Below are 9160 nucleotides of genomic sequence, written 5' to 3' on the forward strand. Positions count from 1 at the left end.
TGCCAGGAAGCAGGCTTACAGAATGTGTCCTTTGGTTGTTTAAATGATTATATATCCCTGAGTGCTTCTGTGTACATCTAAAAAAACCCAGAGGGAATAGAAGCAAATAATATTCAGTGATTGTAATCATTGCAATGAAACAAAATACATAGGATGAGTATAAAACCGATATTGTCTCATGTAAACTATCACTCAATTCACAATAAAAACTTAAAAGTGAGGAGGTAAAAGAGCTGAATAGATGATTTTAAAGGGCAGTTCAAGATTAAAAGTCAAGTATTATAATGAAATGTGCAAAGAACTGGAGTTAGAAAACCAAAAGAGAAGAACACCCTCAGCATTTCTCAAGCTGAGGGGACTCAAGATAAAATTCAAGCCTTCACTTGATGTATTAAAGGATTCTATGTACAAAATGAAGAGCAAAGATGTCAGCTTGAAAATTAAGGTGCACCTGACCCAAGCCATGGTATTTTCAATGGCCTCATATGCATGTAAAAGCTGGATAGTGAATAAGGAAGACTGTAGCAGAATTTATGCATTTGAGTTATAGTGTTGGAGGAGAATATTGACAGTACCAGGGCTGCCAAAAGAACCAATAGATCCGTTTTGGAAGAAGTTCAGCCAGAATGCTCCTTGGAGGCCAAGATCGTCAAACTCTGTCTCTCATACTTCAGACATATTGTCAGGAGGGACCAGTCGCTGGAGAAGGATAGCATGTTTGGTAAGGTGGAGGGTCAAAGAAAAAGGGGAAGACCCCCAATGAGATGGATTAGCCAAGTGGCCTCCATGGAGCACTTCGGCATGTAAACTTGCTGGTGAGCATATTGGTCTACCGGTGAGTGGAAGAGGGGGAAAGGCAGCAATAAAGAAGTGGGCTGAATTCAACCACAGTCCATTGGACTCCTGTTGACCTGAAGATGAGAGAGAAAAGAGGAAGAGCTGTGGGTCCAATGTGTGGTGAGATGTGGTGACACCTGAGCCCATGGACAAGGACATAGCCACAGAGGACTAGAGCTGAGAGTGAAGCATCCAGTTGATATGAGATGAGGAAGAAGCACAAGAACACCCAAACTTGCAGACAGTACACATTTGACCTAGCCTTGATGGCTTTATAATCAGAACTTGACTAGAGGAAGATAAAAACTCAAAAAACAATTTTTGATAAAGAAAACAAGGGTAAATTGCTACAATTTGATGAACTTGACCTATATTCATGGAGGTAGTAACTCTAAATACCAACAGAGAGGGAAGGAGTCTTCACATCAAATATCAATGCTATCCCCTCTGTACACAGGGTAGATAAAACTGTACATGGGCGACTTAGGCATTGGCTACCTAAAATGAGGGGTAAATAAAGGCACAAAGTGACTGCTTACAAGGTTTCAATAGGGAGTTTAATTTAAGAGTGTGTGGGGGAAGAAAGAGTCCCCACTGAATAGTTGTCATCTTGTCTAGATAGGTCTGATTAAAAGAGATAGGGATAAGATTCTTATGATTCAATAGTGAATAATTGTTATCATGACTAACTGTGACTCTCACAATTGTAAAGGTAGAAGTTTTGTAACAAAAATGGGGGAGCAGTTAATCTTACAGTCCAGAAACAAAGGATCCTAGGGCCATCAAGAGAGAAGAACACAAGCAGAATGCGGGACTTTATCCAGAGAAGCAGCAACATCAGAGATGGAGGCAGAGATGGGGACATGGAGAGGGGGAGCAGCCAAGGACTCTAGATTCATGAGAAGAGAGGGATTAAGAGCTGGTGGCAGACTTGCAGAATGTGCCCTTCAGTGGTATAAATTATTATATATGCCTGAGTGTTGTTTTTTTTTTTTTTTAAAGAGCTAAAGTGAATAGAGATAAATACTGTTAACTGATGGTACATGGAGGGGAATGTAATCATTGTGATGAAACAAGTTGTATGATTTGTTCAATGTAAAACTGATGATCTGCGCTGTAAACTTTCACTCAATCCACAATAAAAACTAAAGAAAAAAAAAAAGCATTGAAGAGCAAAGAAGTCAGTTTGAAGACTAAGGTGCGCCTGACCCAAGCCATGGTATTTTCAATAACCTCGTTTGCATGTGAAAGTTGGACAGTAAAAAAGGAAAACCATAGAAGAATTGATGAATTTGATTGTGGAGTTGGAGGAGAATATTAAAAGTACCATGGACTGTCAAAAGAACAAACCAATCTGTATTGAAAGAAATATAACCAGAATGTTTTTGGAAGCAAGGGTGGACAGACTTCATCTCTCATACTTCAGACCAGTTTCTGGAAAAGATATCATGTTTGGTGAAGTTGAGAGTCAGAGAAAAAGAGGAAGACACCCAATGAGATGGAGTCTTGGTATGGCGCTCTGGATTAATGAGCTGGACTGCAAAGTTGGTTTGAATTGCAAGGTCAATGGTTGAAGCTCACCAGCAGCTCCTAGGAAAACCTATACAGAGTACCTATGGGTCAGCACTGACTTGATAGCACTTAACAACAACAACCCAACAAGATGGACTGGCACAATGACAGCAGCAGTGGGCTCAAACATAGCAACAAGCATGAGGTTGACATAGAACTGGTCAGGTTTTGTTCTGTTGTTTTGTGAATAGGGTTGCTATGAGTCAGTACCAACTCAATGACACCTAATAACAACAGCAATATCTTATCTGTGGTACAATTACCATCTATCAAGATTAACTGAGGAGAAGCTCTGAAGACACAGTGGTTAAGCACTGAGCTGCTAACCAGGTCTGTGGTTCGAATCTACCAGCTGCATCATAGCTTCTGTAGAGATTACAACCTTTTAAGCCTTAGGGACAATTAAGTTCTGTTTGATAGGGTCACTCTGAGTTGAATTGAACCAAAGCGATGGATTTGGCCTGGTTTAGAGATGAAATGTTGCTGTAGTTGGTTTTATCTATTATGTACAGTTACTTAGCAGGTTCAATTTTCAAAAGTGACTTGATTTCTGGGGGCAACTTACTGTTACTCTAAAATATATTCATTTTAGAACTGTCCATTTACTTATGCAACCATTCCATATACACCATCTGTAGAGAACTGAACTTTTTAAATGTGAACTTTTTAATGATGATCATTTAGAAGAACCTACATTATGTTTGTAGGGCTTCATTTCATCCTCACAATTGTGTGATGTACCCAGAGGGAGTATTATTACCCTATTCTACAGAGACCTGGAACTCCAAAAGTGCACATCTACACAGCTAGTAAGAGAAGAGTGAAACCTAGAAACCTGGCAGAGAGGGCCACGGCAAGCATTTGTTGAATGAATGACTTTAAATCCAAATTTAAACCAGAGGTATGATTTATAGATACAGAATTTGGGGATTGCTGAGGAGCTCTGGTAGCGCAGTGGTTATGAAATGGGCTGCTTACCTCAAGGTCGGCAGTTCAAAACTACCAGTTGTCCTACGGGAGAAAGAGGAGGCTTTCTGCTCCCATAAAGATTTACAGCCTCAGAAACCCTGTACAGGGTTGCTATGAGTCAGAACCAACTCCACGGCACATAACCACCACCACCACCACCAATGACAGATGCAAGGATACATACACAGGGTGGTAGATACAAGGATAGAATAGGTGTTAGAGCGAGAATGGGAGTATACCCACTAATATATAAAAGGTTGACAGAGAATACTTGTATAATACTTGTACATGAGTATTTGCCTTTGCTACAAACATATCCATGAATGTGATGGAACATGTTGTTTTTATTAGGTGTCCTTGTGTAGATTCTAACTCATAGCAACCCTGTGCACAACAGAATGAAACACTGCCTGGTCCTGTGCCAGCCTCACAATTATTATGCTTGAATCTATCATTGCTGCCACTGTGTCAATCTATCATGTTGGGAATTTCCCCATTTTCACTGACCCTCCTTTATACCTATGTATAGGTCCTTCTCATAGATTCGTCCATCCTGATAATATGTTCAAAGAACAAGAGACAAAGTCTCACCATCCTCACTTCAAAGGAGTATTTTGGCTGTACTTCTTCCAAGACAGATTTGTTTGGTTTTTTTTTGGCAATCCATAGTACTGTCAATATTCTTCACCAACACCATAATTCAAATGCATAGATTCTTCTACAGTCTTCCTTATTCACAGTCCAACCTTCACATGTACATGAGGCAACTGAAAATATCTTGGGTCAGGTGCATCTTAGTCCTCAAAGTGAAATCTTTGATTTTGGACACCTTAAAGAGTATTTTGCAGTAGATTTGCCTACTGTTCTTGGGTGTGTGTGAATTGAGTGAAGGTTTACAGAGCAGTTTTATATTCAACAAATAATATACTTTGCTTCATTACAATGATTGCAATCCCCTCCATGTGCCATCAGTTGATAGTATTTACCTCTCTCTATTCACTTTAACTTCTTCCCTGTGTCTCCTGTACCTTCATCTTTCCTCTGCCAACCAACCTGCTGTATATTGTCTGCCCCATCATTTATGGTAACATGTGTCTAGCATGTGAATAAGTTTCATTCCTCCACCCTGTAACCATCATAGAATGTTTTAATCAAGAAAACCTTTTTAACTTTTTACAATGGTGGTCTTATATAATACTTGTCCTTTTGTTATTGACTAATTTCACTCAGCATAATGTCCTCCAGGCTAGTCCATGTTGTGAGATGTTTTGCAGATTCGTTTCTATTCTTCAACATTGCACAGCATTCCATTGAGTGTATGAACCAAAGTTAGGTTAACCATTCTTCTGTCAATGGACCTTGAGGCTGTCTCCATATTTAACATGTGTCACTTTTAGACAGTATGCTGCAGGACCCTCTTTTGTTATCCACTGCCCACCTGATTCCAGGCTCACAACCACGTGGCTCCGAACACTTGGACAGTAGGGTCTGTAATTGGGGTGAATTAATGTGGATGCTGGCCATACTGCTTGTCACCAGCGGAGCATGAGGAAAAAGAAGGAATCTCACCTTTCTCGTTGCCTGAATGAATCTGCTCTGCCAGGCCACCTTCTGTTAGGAAAGCTGCTAATGAAAGTTCAAGATGGTCATGTTGCGTTTGGCCCACCATTCACCAGTCAGTCTCTCTACCTCGCTCTCCCTGCCCAATTTCTCCTCCCAGCAAGCAGTCAATCTACCTCTCTAACCTTTCTCCTGAAATCCAGGATTCCAGGATTTTCATTTGTATCTGTTGCATGCTCTTGTATCTTTGTTGTAGAGGATCAACATAGTGTGTCTGCCTGCAATATGCTCTTGACTGCTGCTTCCATGAGCACTGATTGTAAATCCAAGCAAACTGAAGTCTTTTTCAAGCAAATTGAAGTCTTTTTGACAACTTCATTGTTTTCTCCATTTATCTCCATGTGATGTTATTTATCGACCCAGTTGTGAAGATTTTTGACTACTTACATTGAAGTATAACCCATACTAAAGGCTGTATTGTTTGGTCTTCATCAGTATTTCAAGTCCTTTTGACTTTCAGCTAGTAAGGTTGTATCATCTGCATATTGCAGGTTGCTAAGGACTCTTCTTCCAATCCTGATGCCATGTTGTTCTCCATTTAACCCAGCTTCTTGGATTATTTGCTCAGCCTACATATTGAATAAGTATGATGGAAGAATATAACCCTGATGCAAACGTCTTCTGATGTTCAATCATTCAGTATCCCCTTGTTCTGTCTGAGCAACTGCCTGTTGGCCTATGTATAGGTAACTCATGAGCACAATTAATTGTTCTGGAATCCCCATTTTCCACAATGTTATCCATAAATTGTTATGATCCACACAGTCGAATGCCTTTACGTAGTCAATAAAGCACAAATAAACATTTTTCTGGTATTTTCTGCTTTCAGTCCAGATCCATCTGACGTCAGCAATGATATTCTTCATTCCATGTTCTCTTCTGAATCAGGTTTGCATGTCTGGAAGTTCCCTGACAATGTACTGCTCCAATTGTTTTTTCATTATCTTCAGCAAAATTTTACTTCCATATATTATTAATGATATTATTCAATGGTTTCTGTATTCTTTGGAATAAGCACAAATGTAGATCTCTTCCAAGTGGTTGGCCAGTTAGCTTTCTTCCAAATTTCTTGGCATAGATGAGTGAGAACCTTCAGTGCTGCATTAGTTTATTGAAACATTTCAATTTGTATTCCATCAATTCCTGGAGCCTTATTTTTCACCAATGCCTTCAGTGATGCTCTGACTTCTTTCTTCGATACTGTCAGTTGTTGATCATAGACACCTCTCAACCAATTCTTTTTGATAAGTTTATTCCTTCCATTTCCTTTTTTTGTTTTTTGCCCGTCTAGAGACTTTTATACGGGGTGAGGAAGAGGAAGGTGACCTCTGCCCAAGAGAGAAGGGAGGAAGCAGAAGAAAAGGAAGTAAATAGGAAGGGAGTGGTCTTATATAGGTTCACCAGGAAGGGAGTGGTCATTGCTGGGGTGATTTAGCTCTGGCCTATCAAAAGCCATGTTGCCTTTTAAACTACGCGCCTTGTACCTTCCATTTCCTTTTTTTTTTTTTTTTTATACTTTCCCAAACTTTATTAACGAAAAAAAAAAAAAAGCAATGACGGTAAATCTCTAGAACAGTCAATTTTCTGGGATTCCTCCCTTGAAAATGTGACGTTAGATTTCCAAACACATGCCCAAAACGTACATAGTCCCCAACTGTACTATGAGATGCTGAAATCCTAAAATGCTCATCTTCCAACTTTCCCCAGTCTGTGGTCTGTCTTTGGATCTGCAATAATGGACTGAACTGCTACTATGGCTTCATTAATTTTCGTCTGCAGCTCTCTGAGTTCTATATGCAGCAATCGCAGGATTTGAGCAGCTTCATTAAGAACTGCATCTCCTGCGTCAAAACCAAGACTATGCTTATCTAACGCAACAGGTAAGCCCTCTTTTGTTTGATGTGCTTTAGCAACTGCATCCTGTGTCAGGCACTCCTGAACCAAAATGCGAATTGCGTTTAACATTACCAGGTAATCATCATGAAGCTGAATCTGAAGAAGGTTTGCCAAAGCCATTACCCGGGCCTTAAAATCAGGATTATTTACATCCAAATTGATTAATGGCTCTGCATTTTTAGTTGCATTATCAGCATTTTTTGTATTATTGGGTACTGAGTCCTTGTATTTTTCAGCATTATCTCCATATTCAAGTCTAACAGCTAAGCCAAGAAGCCAGTCAATTGCCTCTTGTCGATCTTGAATCTTGAAAGGGCAGTTAACATCTTCGAGATACTTTTCAAAGAACTTGGGCCAGTCACTGCTGTGGAGGTTTCTTAAATTCCCTCTGTCTTCAATCCTGTAGTGTCTGATTTTCTGGTCTTCAAGCCAAACAATAAAATTCCTAAACTCTGTTTCATCTTTACAGTTGAAGCCGGTAGGGTTGTAGTAGTCTAGCGCCGTCAGCTTGCGTTGGAACATGGTCCCGGGTACTTACTGGGGTCCCCTGGACACCTGCCGGGAGAGGCGAGAAGAGGAAGAGTGGGCGCCCATTTCCTTTTGATGTTTCCAGCATCATTCAATATTTTGTCTGTGAAATGGGTAGGGCAATTCCTCAGAAAGTTGGAAATAGAAATACCTTATGACCTTATGATTCAGCAATCCCTCTATTTGGTATATATCCATAAGAAATACTATCCAGGGAATGAGTAGCTAAATGGGCACACTGACGTTCATCACAGCACTATTCACAATAGCAAAATGATGGAAGAATGGATAAACAAACTTCGGTACATACACACAGTGGAATACCATGTAATGCTGAAAAATGATGACGGCGCTGAGAAACACCTCATAATTTGGATGAACCTGGAGGACATTATGCTTAGTGAAATTAGTCAATTACAAAGGGACAAATATTGTATGAGACCATTATTGTAAAAGCTTAAGAACAGGCTTCCAGAGTGAAAGAAAAATTCTTTGATGGTTACCAGGGGTGCAAGGGAGGGGAGAATAATTCACAGGTTAGAGGGTAGACACATGTTAGCTTGGAGGATGGGGAGGGTAATATACAAGAAGAAGGAGGGTGGCAGAAGAATATGATGATAGGTAAAGACTCAGGGCTAAAGGGGATAGATGTGAATAGTGATATATACACAACCTTGGAACAACAGTGTTCTGTGCATAGATACATGGATTGAGACATAGGTTGAATGAGTAAGGGAGGAAGAGTGAGACATGTATATTTATATATCCCACAAATATATGAGCTTTAAAGAAAAAAGAAGAAATTCTTTGATGGTTTCCAGGGGTGGGAAGGAAGGAGAGAGTAGTTCCCTGGCTACAGGGTAGACACATGTTAACTCGGGTGATAGGGAGGGCAAAGCACAAGAAAGGGAAGAGCAAAAACAAGAAGAGGGAGACTGGCAAAAGTATGGTGAAGATGCAGGGGGATACACAAGGGCTAAAGAAGATAGAAGTAAATAGTGATATATATATACACACACAATGCTGTCTATGATAGGATATTATCCATGCACCTACAGGGAAGACCAGTTAATACCACTATTACTCAAATTTATGCAACAACCACTAAAGACAGTGAAGATGAAATAGAAGAATTCTACCAACTTCGTCAAACTGAAATTGATCAAACATGCAATCAAGATGTATTGATCACTACTGGTGATTGGAATGCAAAGGTTGGGAGCAAAGATGAAGGATTAGTAGTTGGAAAATATGGTCTTGGTGATAGACATGATGCTGGAGAACACATGATATGACTGTGCTCATATATCTGCAAAAAGAGATGATGGAAAAGCTCCATATCATCAGTCAAAACAAGGCCAGGGACAGACTGTGGAGCAGACCATCAATTCCTTATATGCAAATTCAAACTGAAGCTGAAGAAAATGAAAACATGTCCATGAGAGCCAAAATATGACCTTGAATATATTCCACCTGAATTTAGGGATCATCTGAAGAACAAATGTAATACATTAAACACTAAAGTGGGATGACATCAAGAACATCATACATGAAGAAAGCAAAAAGTCATTAAGAAGACAAGAAAGAAGGAAAAGGTCAAAATGGAACTCAGAAGAGACACTGAAACTTGCTCTCCAGAATAGAGATGCTAAAGCAAATGGAAGAAATGAGGAGGTACAAGAGCTGAACAGAAAATTTCAAAGATCAGCTCGAGAAGGAAAAGCCAAATATTGCAACA

At 39.8% G+C, this 9160-nt stretch overlaps 1 pseudogene; it reads right to left on the reverse strand.

The window, feature by feature from the left end:
- Nucleotides 1-6684: 6684 nt before the first annotated feature.
- Nucleotides 6685-7416, reverse strand: LOC102817487 (annotated as a pseudogene).
- Between the last annotated feature and the right edge of the window lie 1744 nt (nucleotides 7417-9160).

The sequence above is a fragment of the Chrysochloris asiatica genome, unplaced genomic scaffold (genome assembly GCF_000296735.1).
Source record: "Chrysochloris asiatica unplaced genomic scaffold, ChrAsi1.0 scaffold00380, whole genome shotgun sequence".
NCBI classification, from domain to species: domain Eukaryota; kingdom Metazoa; phylum Chordata; class Mammalia; order Afrosoricida; family Chrysochloridae; genus Chrysochloris; species Chrysochloris asiatica.